Raw genomic sequence first — 19248 nt, 5'->3', positions numbered from 1 at the left:
ACCTAGCCCACTTTACACTGTTACATTTTTGGGAAAAAAGGAATGAGAGATAGAGAGTGGCCCTAGGGCTTTCAGGGGCTTTCTAATAACACCTTTTCTACAGCCTGAAACAATTTTTTCACAGAGCAGATTGTTGTGGGGGCACAAAAAACAGCCAATGCTGTGCAGGTTTATACTTATATTTCATGTGTCTTTTATGTAATATCTGTGTAATGCAAATTACACAAATTACATTGTATATTATATTTAATAATCTATTTGTTATCTTTATTATTTTCATTTATGCAAATTAACCTTATCTGCACACACTGTCCGACCTTTGTTGAATAATATAAAATATTTTTGGTTCTATTAATAAAGAATAAAAAAAAATTTATTAAATGTGCTTTGCTGCCTTATTTTTATAATGAGTTAATAAAACCTGTTAGGCAAGTCGTGACAGCCAATATCTTGAATTGAAAGTAGTTACTATAATTACCTATTATTCCTTCCCATCCCAGCAGAATGTTGGCTATGTGACAGGAATCCAGTGTCCGGGTTTTGCTCTGCTACAGGCTCCTTATCCGTGTACTCCAGTGCGGGTGTGTGAGTGAGTTCCAGAGAAGCTGAGCGCAGTGACTGTGTCAGTTCTGCCAGTGACTCAGGCACAGGCAGCGCTGCACCTGCTCCCCGGACAGGCAGAGACACTCAGGTAAGAGACTGCATGGTAAGCAGCTAGGAGACATTGGTTAGCTGTACAGCTTGCGCTTATGTGACATCTGCAACTTTTATATGTGTGTGTGCCTCTAATACAACAGTGCTGCACAGTGCATGTTTGAGCTTGGTAACCTAACCCTAAGAGTTCATTAAGCATCAGTATGTTTCCACCTGTTTCCCTGTGATTTTAATAGGTGTTTTTATAAATGTTTAATACTGAAAACTATTTTTGTGTGGCTGCTGTGTATACAGTATTTATAGTCTTATCTTGCATGTCTCTCACTGTTGCCACATCACAAGGGAGCATTAGTGACAAATGTCAACTGGAATTTCTATTGAACTCCTTCAGGGCAAGGTGCCTGCTGTGATCCCTTCTCACTGTACAGGTTCCTGACATGCTGTAATAAGCCACCCGAGTCAGGAAGCAAAGCATTGTCTAATGCACCTGTCCCATGTCACCTAATGTATTACTACTGGATGTTAGGGGCTGCACTTCCAGATACGCAGGCAGTTTGCTGCACTGTCAACACCAGAATATCAATAGTTATGGTGCCGACATAGGGCCTTATTCTAGTTCACTCTTTCTGACAAAATCCTTCTTAGATGGACAAAACCATGTGCACTGCAGGGGGGCAGATGTAACTTGTGCAAAGAGAATTAGATTTGGGTGAGTTATTTTGTTTCTGTGCAGGGTAAATACTGACTGCTTTATTTTTACACTGCAATGTAGATCTCACTTTGAAGTAAAACCCCACCCAAATCTAATTCTCTCTGCACAAGTAACATCTGCCCCACCTGCAGTGCACATGGTTTTTTCCATCTAAGAAGGATTTTGTCAGAAAGAGTGAACTAGAATAAGGCCCATAGTTAAAATGTTACCTTTGTAAATGTTGACACCTGGAAAATATATGCATGAATAGAATGTTACGGTTAGGCTTAGAGCAATACTACCCTTAAACATTGTTGACATTCTGGACATTAGCGTCAACATGCTGAATGTCTACAAGGTGAATATGTTGACATGCTCACTATTCACATTATAACCATTTTGACATTTTGAATGTTGAATGTCCCAACTCTTGGGACCATTATAGGGGACTATGTAAAAACCGGACCCGGACTAGACTCAGGACCGCCGGACAGGACATCAAAATCTGCAGTCCAGAGCTTGTAGGGTCTGGTCCGGGGGGCGTCCTGTTCGGGGGGGTGTCTTGTCCGAGGGGGGGGGTCCCTGTGATAGCTATCATCAGGGACATGGGGAAGGGGAGATTACAGCCCCATTTTTTGCTACATGCCCGGACCATACAGGGAGACTTTATTCTACCCCTCCTCCTCTACCTGGTGGACAGGACACCCCAGGACAGGACACCCCCCGGACCGGACGCTACAAGCTCCAAAATGCAGAGTTTGATGTCAGGTCCGGCGGTCCGGGGGTTTTGCCCTGGTCCGGTTTTTACCCATACCCCCATTATAGCAATAATGGAAATCTGTAGCAGTTGGTTGCATCGTGCATAATTATATGCATAATTTTATATTATTATTATTATTATTATTATTATTATTATTATAGTAGTAAGCCATGTGATATTGTTAGTGCTGACTCACCTACTGTTCTCAAGGCTGAAGTTGTTCATAGAGAAACTGCTCTTCAGCCTGCACATGTGTCTCTTCCTACCCCTCTGTGCCTATAAATCTCACAGGAGACAGGTCAGAATGCCCAAAGTCCTATTCTTTATTCTCTTCCCCGGAGATGTGGATTTCCTCCAGTCTTGTAAAACTATACATGGACGGATGGACCCCTTGACTGTGCTATAAATTAGGCCGGAATGCATGAAGTTGGAGCATTGTTCTGGCAGTGTATCACCTACTTAAAGTTAAGATGATCATTTCTCTGTATGTAATAGAATGTTGGCTTGCTTAGTCATATAAGATAATAGTAGTACAGAAGTCCATGCCGTCATGTTATACACACACATGACACAATACACAATCAGAAACCTTTCCGTGGAATGACTCCTCTATAGTCTGCTTCTTATCTTTGTATTGCCATTATGTTTATAGTCACACCCCAAACTCTTACTGCAGGTTTAGTGTCTTGAAAGCTGACATCCAGTATATGGCAGAGACACAGGTCGATCCTATTATTTGGGAAGGGTGCAAGGTGCTGTTCCAAGGCGTTTAAACGCCAGTAACGGCACCTGATATAACCGGCTCTCGCACCCTTCAGCGAGCACTTTTAAGTGATTTCCATCTGCCATAAAGTGTGTCCAGGTGCTGTGATGATTCGCACTCAAGTGTAGATTTGCCTGTTTCTTGGTTTTTAATTATTATTATGACTTTGTTTAATATTGCGCTTATGTTGCCTCTGGAAAATGAGAACTGCAAACAGAAAGACATGTGTGTTCCCCATATACATAAATACTAACTTGTTAACTATGATAATGTACTGTACATATTGGGCAAGTAAATACTTCTATGATATCTTATGCTGCAATATATGCAGCCAGGCAGTGCTATTTACAGGCAGAGCTGGCCCTGAGCAGTTTGGTGCCTTGGCAAGTGTTTGGCTGGTGACAGCTGTAGCATTCTGTCCAGCTCTACAGTAGCTGGCAGATTATGGGCCTGATTCGGACCCAGGTACAGTTGTAATCTCAGGTGCATGCAGAAAGAAGTGCACATGGTGGAACGGAGGCATGCGAGAAAGTCAGAGGGGATTGTTCCTCCTTTTAATTTTCCATAAATTGGCAAAAATCTTGCAAAAACTTTTTTCATGTTGTATAGGGACATTTTTTTCAATCCCGGGATTGAAAAATGCTCAATGGCGGGATTCCCGGGATTGGCATCCCTATGTCCCATAGACATCCCCACACCGGCGACCCGCATATTTACCTACATTAGTGGGCGGGCGGCCGGGAGTGGGTTTGGAGGTGCACGGTGCCTCCCGACAAGGGTCTCGCTCCCGTGCATCGTTAACACCCCCACCCCCCCACACGCACACACACACCCTTGTTGCAACATGCAATTCTGTATATGTTGCCAACAACCTGATTATTCAGCGGCTACAGATGGCATCACTGGACAATATCCTCAACGATATCGTCCCGTGTGTATGTAAATTATTGCTTACCCGTTTCTGGAAAAGTTACCGATATTCCGTTGCGCAGCTCATATAGTGTGTTCCGGGCTACACTCAGCAAACAATTCTTGATGGACGTCAATTGGTGCATCGGCATTGTCACGATAGAGCGGGAAAGGGCTCTTCCCAAACTGTTGTTACTACAGTGAGTTGGAATCTTACAAATCTGTAGAATGTCATTGTATGAGTTAACATCAAGAGTTCCCCTTGCTTTTGAAGGTTGAAAATTAACAAGGATTTAAGATATTTTATAGAAAATAGTTAAATACCAAATATTCTGTTTCTTTAATATATTTGTTGCTCTTATTTATGTGTTTAAAAGTACAAATTGTAGAAAACAAAATCCCTTCACTGAAACTAAGGGGTCCACTCCAAATAATGAAAATCAGCCCTAAACCTTATTTTACCTCCGAGCTTTGCAGTTAGCAGCACACATTCAGTCTGGAAACATTCTCCTTGCATACGCCAAATCCATGACACTGCCCGGTGATTCACCACTCCTGAGAAGAATGCACTGGTGCTCTTCAGTCCAATGGAGATGTGCTTTAAGCCCCATACACACTAAACGTCAGGGGCCGCAGCCAGTATAATTAACAATATCGGCCTTGGGTCCAGATATTACGTGTACACACTGAATGATATCAGTGAACTATATTGTTTAGTGGGTCACCAGGACCAGATGAACATGTGGGTCACCAAATTGATCTGCATGTTCAGAAGACATCAGTCATCATTAATGACGCATCGTTAACAATATTGAGTATATACACTAAATAATATTGTAAGCAATTTCACTCAAAATACCCTTTTTTAAGCGATATTGTGAACAATATCCTCTAGTGTGTATGGGGCTTTACACCACTCCAACTGGCAGTGTGCTTTATGACTGGAGGCTTGTCTGTTCCATCAGGGAAGCACTAGCTTCTGAAGAGCAGCGTGGAACTTGAGACAATCTGTATACTCTTCAGTACTATGCCATCCTAAGCCATGATCTTGTGTTGCCAACTACTTTATTTTGCAACTGAGCAGTTGTTGTTCCTGGAGGTTTGCATTTAGCTATATGGTTTATGGTTGATTTATGGTTGAATGAATTAATCTATTATGGCATGAATTGGCTTGATGGAAAGGTGGCACCCTACTTACATCTCTACCCCTTAGAAAGTCACTGAGCTCTTTTTTTTCTACCACTAATGGCAGTATGCTTGATTTTACATAACTGTGGAGGTGCATGAGATGGGCAAACACACCGAGTAGAACGGGTTCCCTCTTGGCCATGTCGTGTTTATATACGTATGTAGTGTTTATACAGTATGTCACAGAAGGGAATGGTTCCAAACTCCTTTTGGGACTAGTTGTCTCTATTTTTGGACTATGGGTGTGATGTCACCTCGTAGTTAGTTGTGTGCTTACAAATGATTCATATATTACTTACAGAATACAATACTTGTTTTTTTCCCCTCTATCTTGTCCAGTCTGGAGGGTTAGTTAAGGGTTTAGAAAACAAATGTACAGCACTAAACACATGAGACTTACAGTATACAGGCGATTTTGCTTCAAGCACCTAAGCTCAACCAGTTAAACTGCTATTTTGTTCTTAGATTATAATAAAGTTCAGCTGCAGATTTCGGTGCATGAGGAGTAGTGGTCAACATGGTGGTATGTGCAGCAAGCTGTGTATTGTAGTTATGTTTCTGTAAGGTTGATATTAATTTGGACTTTAGACTATATTACATAACACATGTATTACAGAGAGTAAAGGTGCCCTTACAGTACTTCCACTTCTCCGAGGGGAGAAGTCGCATTTCCCTTGAACTGCCTGGCAGCTTCCTGGTTTTGCATACGATTTATCTCGGGAAGTCTGCCGTAGGATTGACGAACCAACATATCTATAGTGCAGCACTTCCGATATTCAGTATTCAGGCTTACGCTTTGGACCTCGTGTCAAACACATGCGATTTTGACACTTTTCATCCAACTTCTCAGTCCAATATGTTGGAATTGGATGAAAAAGGATTAAATTGCCCTAGTGTATGAGCACCTTAACAGACAAATCTGTGAGTGGTTGCACAGACTGTCCCTACACCTGCCAACTATATATGTAATCTATAATAGAGGTGACCTCAGATCATCTCAAGGAGGACAGAAACCTCCTATAGAGAAGGGCACAAAATATAGGGGCTACGTACTTCTGATTGCTTCTCCTGTTATTTTTGTTCTTCTGTTGTACGCTAATGTACAAGGGTCACAGGGGGTAGATGTATGAAGCAGTGATATGGGAGAATAAGTGATAAAGTGCCTGGTACTTTATCAACGGCCAATCAGCCTTTTTTAAACTCAGCCTGTAACAGTCAGGAGCTGATTGGTCAGTGATAAAGTACCAGGCACTTTATCCCTTCTCCTTTCTTATCACTGCTCCATACATCTACCCCACAGTTCCTAAACTCAGTTGTGTTCAGCCATGATGAAATTTCCTAGGGCAACAAAGTTATTTAACACGGCCCTGTCTGGGTATTTTCATTATTATTACTAGGAGCAGCTCAAACTCCCAACACTAACCAGTCCAAGCTCTGGATCTTCTACAACTGGAAAGCCAAAAACTGTAATTTAATATACACTAAGAGGTTCTCAAAATCTCCTCACAGAGGGCGGGATGTATCAATACTCGCATTATTGTAGTGAAGTGGAGTCCTTTTTTTCGTGGTGTTTTCGCGGGCTTTTTGCGGAGTTTTCCGTGATATGTATGATTTTTTTCCTCTGTTCCTAGGACTGCGGTAATGCAGACCTCCGTCGGAATCTTTTCGTTGTTTTTTTCGCATGCGCAATGAAGTGTATTTTGCCTCTCATGCGCAGATCTATTAAATTTGTTTTTTTCTATGCACTGGACTAGGGGCAGCAGACATTATAGGAACTTTCCAAACACACAGCCAGCATAGCACTATTTAGCATGATGATAACATGATTACCTGAATGCTATACATAGCTCTATATAACGCTATGCTGGCTGTGTATATGGGCGATGTGTTTTTGAAGTTCCTCTAATGCCCGCTGGCCAAAAGTCCCTGCCGCTGATGCATTTTTTATATGTTTATCGCCTGCAATACTAGGCAAATATTTCCGAGGCATAGCTGAGCGCTGCGAATGTTAATACATTACACAGCGCGTCAGCTTACATACAAATGAATGACAGTAACTACCGCGCCGGAAACGCCGCGATAGTACAAGCCGGCTGACATTTTTTAATAAAAGCAATGCGAAACTTTATTGATACATCATGAGAAGGCACTGCGGATGCGTAAACGGGATGTCAGCGCTGCGGTAAGCATTGATACATCCCGCTCAGAATCACAAGTGAAATAATTAGCTCCACCTGTGGATCATTTAAAACATATTAGTGAGTAATAAATGCACCTGTGCACCTGCTGGGTGACCTGGAAAATGGTAACTGTGTGGGGTCCTGAGGACCAAGTTTCAGAACCCCTGCTCTAGGAGAAGATAGTTTGTAATATTTTTTTGTTCATGGTATATAGAAGATGACACTGTTTAAAAGCAATATTTGCCTGTGGTGCAGAAAAACATCTCGGCTACATTGGAGAAGCAGTGCGAGAACATGTTTAATCAGCAGCCATTTATGTCCGTGCTTAACTCTGTGTTTCCTGAGCATTCTACTAACAAGGCTTAACATGGAGTAGGCAGCAGCTTTTGAGAACCAAAAGAGGGGAATGGTGAAACAGAAGATGTCTCAGCGCTGAAGGTCGGCAAGTGGGAGTACTAACATGCGGTGACCCCTCACCACAGAAAAACACAAGTAGATTTACTCCAAAGGACTTCACCAGGTCTCAGAGATATATATGAAGACACAATGGAACCGCATATGGTGTAATACAATTTATTTACAATACAGCATATGGGCAAAAAGGGCTGTGAGATACAGTAAAAACATACACAAAGGTTTAAAAGATGATCTGCCACATAGGGGTAAAGCAAGAACAATTACCAGAGCCGGTGGAGAACTAGATGGGCCAAGCTCTCAAAAAGCGCTTATGGAATGAAAGTCCCGGAAACCCTCACACAAGGCTCAATCCAGCGGTCCCGGCAAGTGCTCCAACCCCAGTGGATATCTGCAAAGGGTCCAACGCGTTTCGACCGTCAACTACGGTCTTTTTCAAGGATAGTTCATATCCGATTGCAGATGGTTATTTAAAAGGCCTGTAGACCAATCAGATTCGGGCGCCGTTTCGCGCCCTCTATCACGTGATGATGTGCGTCACGGGGCTTGTGGTGTACATTACGTGCCCCACTTCCGGCAAAAAAGATGTCACGTCATTGCCCCGCTTCCGGTTTCTCAGCTCGGAGCGGCGGCCAATGCGTTAGCGGTGCATGAACGCTTATGATGTCTGTTTCATGCCCCGCTTCCGTCAACAAAGATGTGGCGTCTTTGCCCCACTTCCGGATATGGGTTCGGAATCAGCAGTCAATACGGCTGTTCATTCTACTTCCGTCATGTTCGTACATTATGTCGGAGTCCCACTTCCGGTCTTCTGTCATTCATGTATGGGTACAGCTTCCATGGCTTATGATGTCTCACTTGCCAGTTTTTTTCAATGGAAGTAAAGTGCGAGGTGCTCTGAATATATTTCAATGGACATATTCCGCATGTCACCATACATAAGAAAATGAGAGAATATGTAAATTAGTAATCAGTATATACAAAAAATCAATAAATAAGCATATCTCACATGATAAAAGATGATTAAAAAATTCTTATGAGGTGGGTACATAATAAAATTTATCAGAAATATAAAAAGCTGAATGTAAAAGGTATGAGATAAAAAGGGAATAAAAAGAATATCAAAGGGTGCAATTTAAAATGATTATAAAAACCATTTAATTTCAAAATCCTTGTTAAAACCATGGGGATGTAAAGTGTCCAGATTATATATACACTTCATTTCTTCTTTTGCCAGCTGTGATGCCTTGTTCTTTTTTCTGAGGTCATCTTTCACTTCTTTTATACCGACAAACCTAATGATATGATTGGTATTGCACCCATGTACCAATTTGAAATGGTGGGATAGGTTGTGTGTCTCCACCCCTTTTTTGATGTTATTAAGATGTTCAGTTATTCTTGTTTTTAGAGGTCTTGATGTTCTCCCGATATAAAAGAGTTTACACGAACACTCGATGGCATACACCACATTTGGGGTGTTACATGTAATGAAGTTCTCAATAGTATACGTAGTCTGGTTGATGGACAGTTCTGTTGTTTTCGATTGGCCACCGCTCTTTACCATTTTGCACCCTCTACACAAACAGCACCTGTGAAACCCTTTTGTGCGTACCCTCCCACTGGTGTTTATTGTGGTTAAAGCACTTCTCACTAGCTTGTTTTTAATGTTGGGGGCTTTTTTGTAAATAAATTTAGGGGCCTTAAGTAAATGCGTGCCTATAACTGGATCTTTTAATAGAATATTCCAGTTTTTCTTAAAGGATTTTTCTATTGTTTTATATTGTGAGTTAAAACCAGTTATGAAAGTCCATTTTAAATCATCATTCTCTTCTTTTGCTTCTTTGGGCTCTAAGAGGGTCTTCCTATCTATCTCCCCTGTTTTTATTAGAGTTTCCAAGATGGTTTCGGATGAGTAGCCACTCTGGATGAATCTGTCGGCCGTGTTATTTGCTTGTTCTTTATATGATGTCATGTCCGAGCAGTTGCGCTTTAATCGCTTAAATTGGCCCCCTGGAATTGCGTTGAGCCAAGTATTATGGTGGCAACTATTTCTCTGGATATATGTGAGACAGTCTGTTGGCTTCATATATGTTTTGGTCTCTAGATGGCCATTGTTGTCAAAAATAGTGATATCCAGGAAATCGATACTTGTCTGGCTTATATTGAACGTGAGTTCGATATTCTCATCATTCATATTAAGGTAGTCACAGAAGATCTTCAAATTAGGCTCACTCCCCCTCCATATAAAGACAATGTCGTCTATATACCTGGACCAGAATACCAGGTCCGCCCCAAAGCCATGCCCACTCCACACATGCTCCTCTTCCCAGAGTCCCATGAAGATATTGGCATAGCTTGGGGCGAACCTGGTACCCATAGCGGTCCCTACTTTTTGGGTGTAAAAAGTACCATCAAACATGAAATAGTTATTGTTGAGGATTAGGTCAACACTTTCAATCAGCAGCTTTTGTAGATGAGAATCCAGATCACTTCTTTCCAGAAAAGTGGAAGTAGCTCTCAACCCTTTGTCGTGACGAATTATAGAATACAGATCAGCTTTTGAGAGCTCCCTCCGTATATCCTGCTAAATATTCTTTGCTGCTGCCACCGGAGATCTTGACCCCTACAACAGGTGTGGGACGTCCTGCCTGTTACCCCTTATCCCCGCTGAAGTACCTACGGAATTTCTGGGCAGCCGGCTTGTGTAACTCCGTAATCATGGCCTGCTCCTGCATTGGGTCCCGGACACCGCTATCCTTCTGCAGCGCCTCCTCGCCCAGTGCCTCACCTGGTTGGGGTAATAAGTGGCGGTGGCTCTCTGTCATTGAGCGGGGTACGCGGGAAGCTGTTTCCTCGTGGCGGGCTGCCGCGGTCCGCACGGAGGGTGCTGCCGCCATCTTGACGGCATGGGTGCTGGACTGAGGGGTTTGCGCTCACCTGTTACTACCTAGCTGAGACCCGCTGCGATTAGCAAACTCTGAAATATACTGAAGCTCCAGACCCATGGTGAACCCCCTGCTGTTACTTACCGTGGCTGTTCAGGACTCCTGCTATATTCGGGGAAGTGAGTATTGTGTGTAGTCACCATCTCCCTTGATTGGTTGCCCAACCTGAATACCGATGACTCAGGCTCAGGGAGGCACATGGAGTCAGAATACCTGATTTCTCCTCACACCTGGTCTATTTTAGCCGCATCCACTGAGGCACATAAAGTCCCTTGTTTATCTAAGCTACATCCATTGTGGAAAACATATTATAGATAAAACTGCTCCGGTGGCTATTGGTTTCTCCTATAATATCAGTGGTGTGCTAGCCGTCACCTTTATATTCTGAGCCAATTATTCTACCAGCAATTTGTTACTGCGAGTCTCCTTTATATGAGTATGGAGTCCTCTGTAAGTCTGTATCTTACATCCTGCGTGCATTACATGCCTCAACTGCTAGACTCCTTAACCAGCTAGATGGGATACAGGGAAAGTACATCGTCCTCTCCCACTACTCCTGAGAGTTGTGCTGCAGCTGCTATGGAAGATATATTTTGACAAGATGACCCTGTCTTTTTCGGTGGCGGGTTCTGCTCTAGATGTGTCTCTGGACTTGCTAATACCTAAGGATTTGTACTGTACCCGCAAATATTGATTTATGTCAAGATTTCCCTTCAATCTCCTTGGATACTGGTGGCTGCAATGAGATCCTGGAACTTCTCCGCCCATATTCCTGATTTGTCATATGTATGCCTTCATAGTTCTCTTGCTCTGACTGGCTGTGGGGTTACTAGACCCGCCATCCTCCTTCAAGGAACTGAGAGCTGGCCGGACTAGTGCTTTGATTAGTATTGTACACCTGAACCAAGACGATGTCCAAATGTTGCGATGTTTCATTTTTCACTTAAGATTTCTATTTACCTTGCCTTAATATTACGCAATGATCTATGTTCTGCGCTATTCTGTTTTTTGTACTACATATTCTGTCCTTCTGTATGGTGCAGCGTTAGATCCAGGGGGAGAATCAAACTTAGCTCAATCTAGGGTCATATATTTATAGCCCTCGCTACATCCTTTATCACTATCCTGTGCTTTATAATTGGGTTGTTTGTGTGTGTGTGTGTGTGTGTGTGTGTGTGTGGGGGGGGGGGTATAGATATAGATTTAGTTAGTATAGTCAATAGGGGGGGGGGGGGTCACGGGCTGTTCGGGGATCTAGGTATACCTTAGTTGGGGTTAGGTCATACAGGGTGGGGGGGGGGGGGGTTTCAGGGAGGTTTGTTTTGGGTTTATTACTTTTATTTTTTATATATAAAATTTTAATAAATTTATCAAATGTATCAATAAAAATTATCGAATTTAAAAACAAGTGCCAAGTTCCCATGTACGGACAGCAGCACATGGCGCTTTATAGAAGCAATGTAGCCATTACATAGAGCTGAACCTTTCTACCACCATTAATACTGTCACTGCCAGATATAGCCCAGGTGAACCTCCTGCGGTGGACGCCACTTAGCAGACTGCTAATGCTGACTTGTTGTGGTGCATTGTACAGTGGGCTGAAGGTGACACATGTGCATTACACTAACAGCAGGTGTTAAGCTTCCTATACTGGAATTTCAGGTAAAATATCCTCATTTGTGTAGGCTTTGGTTTATGAGAGAGAAAACATAAATCATAAAGGTTAAGGATCTTCAATGTTAAGGAATTTATTGATGGTTGTAAATAGATTTCTCAGCCATAAAACTTAGACAGATAACACTTCAATTTCTGATAATTCCATATAACATATATATTCTGGTGTAAAAGTGAAAGTCGTTCCTTCTTGCTGTAAACATCCTACTGAATGTAACAGTGTACAACTGTTGTATTGCATAGTATAATTCTAGTTATACATGTACAGTATGACTGTATATATGACAGGAAAGGGCGGAGTTTACATCTGGTTACGTGTTATTGGCAGCATATGTTGTGACTAGAGAGGGGCAGATCTTTTATTTACTCTATTCTGACAAATGTTAATATAGAATATAAATGTGTGGTAGGCGTCTGTAGCAGTATGTGCAACTAGAGAGGGTCAGAGCTCTGTTTATTGTCAAGCAGTGAGTAATGTCAGTCACTTTGGCTCACTACAGGTTGCAGCCATTGCACCACTTATGTCTACAAAAAAGAAAGGAAATTACCTTAATAAACTATGTTTCAGTGATACCAAAAAGTGTTTAATATTTGCAAATGTAAGAGGAACTGCCAAGTAATTCATGGATTGTCTTTGCCATTAGGGATAATGCATTAAAAACATGCACTTAATAACATAATTACATTGGAAAATATTGTCTCATAAACTGTGCGCTAAACATTATGCGGGTGTCTGTGCATGGGCCTATGCTGCTGCGCCTGAGCATCTGACAAGCAGCCTGATCTCACCAGTGGTCACTGAGGCCTGTTAGTGTGGCCATAAGAGGATAACAGTGATCATCTATTGACTGACCACATGTACCAATCTTTTCAATTATTACCAGGGATCATGGTCATTTTGGGACACACGTGATGTGATATGAGGCTAGTTACCCGATATTACCAACAATGGTTGTTTGAAATGTTGGAAGTTGTTGTTGAAAATTGTTTATACTGTAGTATAGCTATTGCCTGGCACCCATGTACATTATACTGTATGTGCAGTTTTGTAAGGTGGAAACATAAAAGTATATGTTACAATGTCACACATCGTAGAATGAATATTGCCACGCTGCAGGTTGGGGCAGCTTGTTACTAAGGATCTAATTCAGGTCCAATCGCAGTGCTGCGTGCTTTCACACGGGGCAAATGTTTTTTATTTGCGTATGTCCATGCGCTTGGTGCGGCCATGGTGAACAGAGTGAACGCACCCAACCTTGCTTCCAGTGGGCGGGGGGGGGATGTGTGGTGTTGGGCTGGCACATTTGCATATAGGAACTCCCAGCGTTCTCATGCTAATGGACGGATGACGCGGTTGGGGGGGTGGGAGCTGACATCACCAGATGTCCGCCCACTTCCCCCCTGAGCATCCATGCATATATAAGTGACTTCAGAGTCACTTTTATATGTGTGTGCGCCTTTGCCATCATTCGATGGTCACCGACCATGGAATGATGTGGGCAGATACCACAAGCCTGCGAATGGATGTTACTGTGTAACATCCATTCGCAGGCCATGCAAGCAAATCGCCCTTGCAAATGGTGGGCCGGCGTACCACCATTTGCAAGGCGGGATCTGGTTGACTCGCAAGGATGGGATTTTGCATCGGAGTGAATCAACCAGAATAAGCCCCAAGTACATAAGGACATTTCAGGCATGTATTAATAAGCCTTGGCCCACTGCTTTAAAAAGCCTGTGTCTTGCGTGATATGTGTGAAAAGAATGGTATTGTATTTTGTCACTGCTGACTGACTTTTTAGGCACTCTGGTTTAGTGACAAGGATGGAACAAACCTGTCTGACAAGTGACAGCACAGCTAGGAAAGGAAGGGCGCACGCGTACAGCTCACCGGTCTTTCCTTTAAGCCATGGAATGCCTTCTCACTGTCTACATCTTATACCACGCCTGTTTCATCAGATAGGGCTGTGTTATTGAATGTTCACCAACATCAAAAGTGTGCACGCTAAATCCAAATGCAAGTTATGGTCACATTTACACTAATCAATAAAATTGTAGCTTCAAAACAGTGTTTCAAAATTTAAATGTTAAGTGTGTATTCAGTGTGTATTCAGAGTTGTTCTTACGTTGAAGTGCAGTATACTGCTGCTCTGAGATGATGTGTACTACTATATTGCAAGAAATATACAAAATATGTAATGCTCAATGCTGTGTAGGAAGACAGCATTGAATAGGGCCCGGCAGCAATCTCCCTCGACAGGAGATGCTCGCCGGTGATTGAATATCCCCCTAGTCTGGCCTGGTTATCGGTAAAGCAGAGATCTTCACAACACTACTGTTTGGTCCTTATTCTGGTCCATTCACAGGCCCACATGCATTTGCACGGGGCCAATGTTTTTGCATTGTGCATGCGCATTTCTGCACATGTGCATGCGCTTGGTGGGTGCGTCCATGGCGACCAAACTGGTTGCAGGGTGCACGCACCCATCAAAAGATGTTGGAGGGTCCCAGTGGCATGCAAATGGATGTTTATGTAAAACATCAATTCACAGCCAATGCGAACGTACGCGACTTGCGACCGGTGGGCCGGCGTACCACCATTCGCAAGGCGGGATCTGGGTCACTTGCAACGATGCGAATTTGCATCCAAGCGAATTAATCAGAATACCCCCCTTTGTACCTTAAGCTGAGTGCACACCCCAGTGATGTGCGGACCGAGCGAAGCAGCGATTGCAGTGATAGATCACATCTCTGTATACAGTATACTGCAGAATCTGCCAAGTGCATCGTTCCATCTGATGTGCAGCATTGTGAATCTGGGCACACACATTACTGTATATGATGGTCATTGCGATCCAATGCAGATTGCAAGATAGGCCAATGTAATGTGTATCCACCTTTAGATGCCACTCCACCTTAGTACGTTCCTCCTCCTACAGTATATACCTTTTAGCAACCCGGCTCCACACTTACTGCCCTTCACTGGGATGCAAGAGCAACAGTAGAATGTTACAAGTAGCTGCTGGCAGGAGCTGTCACAGAGTGCACCATGGGTAACATCATGTTCTCTGATTTTGGTGCCTCCTAAACCTTGGCACCTATGAAGATATGAAACCAGTACCTAATAGGAAGAAGCCACAGAAACCAAACGTTTTAATCAAAACAAACATCTCCAAAATCCCTCTCTTTCATTATTCTACCACTAAAAGCAAGTGCCGTCATTATCTTTTTTTGTGTGTGTGTAACATGTAATTGGACTACATTTGTATTAGAGAAGATTGCCTATGGATTTAGAAGATCACTAACGAGATACTGTAAGAAGGATTTGTGGAGTCTTTCTTTTGGTCCTGTCTAACTACATTGATCACAATTATCCTGGTGCACATTGGGATAATGTGTATATGATGAAGTGATGTTTGGCAAGCATAGAGAGCATGGTCACACCATGTCATGTCCTCCAGCTTCCAATTTGCTTGTTGATCCACAATCGTGATTGAATACCCCCCTGGGCCCCATAGCAGCTTCATCCTCTGCACCTATGGTAGTTACACTTAATTCTTACAATGGGTTCTATCTTGCAGTGTGACAATTACTGCACACGCATGCCCCAGCCAGGTCTACCAATATGCATGATAATGATCCCATTCATTTAAATGATGTCATTGTCAGTAATCCTGCACACTTTGAAACCACAGATGCCGCAGTATTGGGACAGCTGTCAATTATCAGCTCAGTTGCAACATGTGTGGCCAGCAATAGATCCAAAAACTAACTTTAGTTAGAATAATTCATTTTGAGATGTTTTTAGATGTTTTGCGCCCAAGGCAGCATCCTTCCGTATTTATTCTTCCTTATAAACTTGGGTGCCATTCATTATATTACTTCATATTTGAAAAACGTCTTACCCAGGGCTCCTGGGATATGCCATAGGGGAAGGTTTGAGGGTCATGGCACTGGTAATTGGGTCATTGTGCCCCCACTACATTGCTGTGATTCATATGTTTGGGCAGTGGAGCAACAATTGCAAAATTCCTTCTGAAAGGAAAGTGGAGCCTCCTTCTACAATTAGATTATTGAGGCCATGTTGCTAATGAAGTTGTAACCATTAAAGACCAGTATTGGTAACAAGTTGGGGATACATTGTAACCTGATGCTGCCCATACACGCTGCTAAGCGTGCTGAGCCGATGTGTGCTTTGAGGTGCGCGCTCCCGCGCACCTCATCGCACAGTACAAAAAGTATGTGCTTGCACATACTTTTTGTACTTAGGTTGCATAAAATTGCATCGCATTGCATGCACAACGCATGCACATGCAATGCAATGCAATGTGATCCCTGCTATTGCAGCCCACAACGCACGCCCGGACGTGTATGGGCTGCTTAAGTGTGTATGCAATTTATATCAGACAGACAGTACACATAACAGTTGTTTTCTTCTTTTGTATCTAAATATAAGAGGCACACTGTCATGAACCCCGGTTCCCGCACCGCTCGCATGCGCCCCTTACCGGCACGCTGGGGTAGTGTCCTCCGTAGATCAGCTGCCGGCACAGTCGGCAATCCCTGGCGTGATGTCTTTTGCTTCCAAGTCGCCCCTGCATCATTGTGATCTCCAGGTGTGTTCCCTGTTCAGGTTGCGGGTCACATGACCCAGGTTAGCTCCAACTCACTTCCTGGTCTGTGTGCTGCTGCTGCGGCTGATTCCCACACCTGCGTCTGATTCCCTAATCACCTGGAGGGATAAAAGCCTAGCTCACAGTCTCCTCCTTGTCTTGAACAACTCATCAGTTTACCTGTGAGTTCTCCAGCGTTAAGCTCCTGTCAAGACTCCCCACTTGCTCCAGAGATCCGGTTACCTGAGTCCGCTGTCACCTGTGTTACTCTCAGCGTCCTGGTTATTCCACTCCAGCCAGAAGTCTCCACGTGTTCCATCTGCCGTGTGATCCTGTCTTCTCGTGCAGTCCAGGTTATCTGCTCAGCGTCCGGTTATCAGTGGGTTCCGTGCCCATCTCCCCTCGGCTCTCAGGCCGCTCCAGCGATCCCCAGAGATCTCCAGTATCGGCTCCCTAGCCGCCCCAGCGATCCCCAGTGATCTCCAGCATCGGCTCCCTAGCCGCTCCAGTGATCCCCAGTGTCTCCAGCGTCTCCCTGTGCTACCCTCGTGTCATCCCCGGCTTCCAGGCCGCATCTCACATTCCTCAAGTACCCTCCGTGTTGCTGTATAGCATTCAGTGCCATCGACCACCATCGATGGTTTAAGTACCCCTTTAAAGACTCTTGTAATCCAAGTCCTGCCAAAGCCACAGGGGAACCTGGGCAGAGGGCCGCGACCTGGTCGGCAGTTGCAGCAAAGTCCATATCCCCTTGCGGGGGTCCCTGGTGAATACCACTGTCGGCTTAGACCCTGCGCCTCTGCTTTAGGTCTCAGCCAATCCTCTGTGTCCCCGGCAGGTTATCTCCCTCCAGCCTCCGTGCATGAGCTCCAGCTACCTCAAGCCTCCTCGCTTCCAGTTCCCAGCGCCCTCCACTGGCGCACCCAGGTCAGTGCCGGGAACACAGACAGTCCAGGCCGTGACACACACATATATATATATATATATATATATAATTATCACAGTGACCAATGTGTTCGTACGGGTAGGGGTGTGGCCAAGGGGTAGCTGGAGGGGAACGCCCAGCATTTTATGGGCATCCCCATGAAAGCGCTGGGTGTCCCCCTGGGAAAACAGACAGTTTAGACCTGGGGTAGCCAACCCTAGTCCTCGAGAGCTACCAACAGTGCATGTTTTGCAGGTCTCCTCACAGAATCACAAGTGAGCTAATTAGCTCCATCTGTGGATCTTTTAAAATGTGTCAGTGATCAATGAGTGCAGCTGTGCAGCAGCTAGGTTGTCAGGAAAATGTGAACTGTTGGTAGCTCTCGAGGGCTAGGGTTGGCTACCACTGGTTTAGACTGACTTTATTTCCGAAGGGGAGAGAAATCATTTGATGGTTGGCTGCATGCGAGGGGATGTGTACACGTGAATCCGCTCACACAGTAGCGAGGTGCAAGCGTGTGTGTGTGTGGGGGGGCTGTTCAGACCTGCGGCATTAAGTGAGCCACCACTGCATAGCGAGCGATCCTGAATAAGGGCCTATATCTCTTTACACTAGATCACTCTACAAGCATTGATGTCCTTATAAAATGAGTCCCAGGAATTGTGACCCGGGATGACCTTTTCACACAGAAAAGTACTCGGGTTGACCTGGAAAATTACTAGATCCTTGTCTCTGCCTGCAAAGGGCATCTACACTGATGGGTGGGAGAAATGTAGATAAACAGAAAAGTGCGCTAAAGTTATATACATGCAACAGGTGTTAAAATTGTTTTCAAATCTTAATTTATTTTGTATCTTTAGAATATGACAAATTCATAAAAATTATAAAATAAAATATAAGTGTAACTGGTACCATTAGAAAGTCAATTGCATGGATATACAGTAGTCACCCAATATTTCCAATATATCTCCTGCTGAGTGTCCGTTCCTAGGTTGCTTTTCTTAGGTCCCAAAAGGTCCCAATATGTGGAAGAGCCGGGTCCCTCTTTTGGGCCCTTATTCTGATCGGTGCGGATATTCCCGCATTCTTACGGAGCGGTCCGCACGCCACGGTGTTTTGCCGCATGCGGCCATCGTCCGTAGAAACGCCCACGTGTCCTCCGCATTCGGACGGACTGACTCTTTAAGAACAGGGCGTGTTTACGGACGACATACAAACCATGCGTGTGCGGGAGAAACACTCCGATTCTGCACGGTATTACAGAGTATTACAGAGTATGCTCGGAAATACCGCATCCGAACGGGAGCCAAGCGGTGCTACCGCCCGTAAGCGGAGTATTTACGCCAAACAACCCACTATGAAGTATCTTCTGCAATACATCACATGACCCACTTATTCAATTACCTATCCTCATAAAAAACAGCTTATTTGGAATTGGAATCAATGTGTGTGGTTTCATGAGTACATGTCTAATACACATGTGTATTGATAGTATTAATATTCAGTCATGTCCATTGTTAGCAGTTTTTAAGTGT

The 19248-nt window shown here is 43.8% G+C and overlaps 1 protein-coding gene across 1 annotated transcript in view; it reads left to right on the top strand.

Moving 5' to 3' along the window:
* Positions 1-599: 599 nt before the first annotated feature.
* The window catches only part of LOC146035739 (synaptotagmin-like protein 2), a 125101-nt gene continuing 106452 nt past the window's right edge, over positions 600-19248 (top strand). Inside the window, exon 1 of the mRNA XM_083159352.1 lies at positions 600-691. The gene's annotated coding sequence lies outside the window, so the exon portion shown is untranslated. The remainder of the gene's footprint in view (positions 692-19248) is intronic.

This window comes from Crinia signifera, chromosome 9 (genome assembly GCF_055691185.1).
Source record: "Crinia signifera chromosome 9, ASM5569118v1, whole genome shotgun sequence".
Taxonomy (NCBI): Eukaryota; Metazoa; Chordata; class Amphibia; order Anura; family Myobatrachidae; genus Crinia; species Crinia signifera.
The sequence above is the reverse complement of the archived record's forward strand: the minus strand, read 5'-3'. Positions and strand labels throughout refer to the sequence as shown.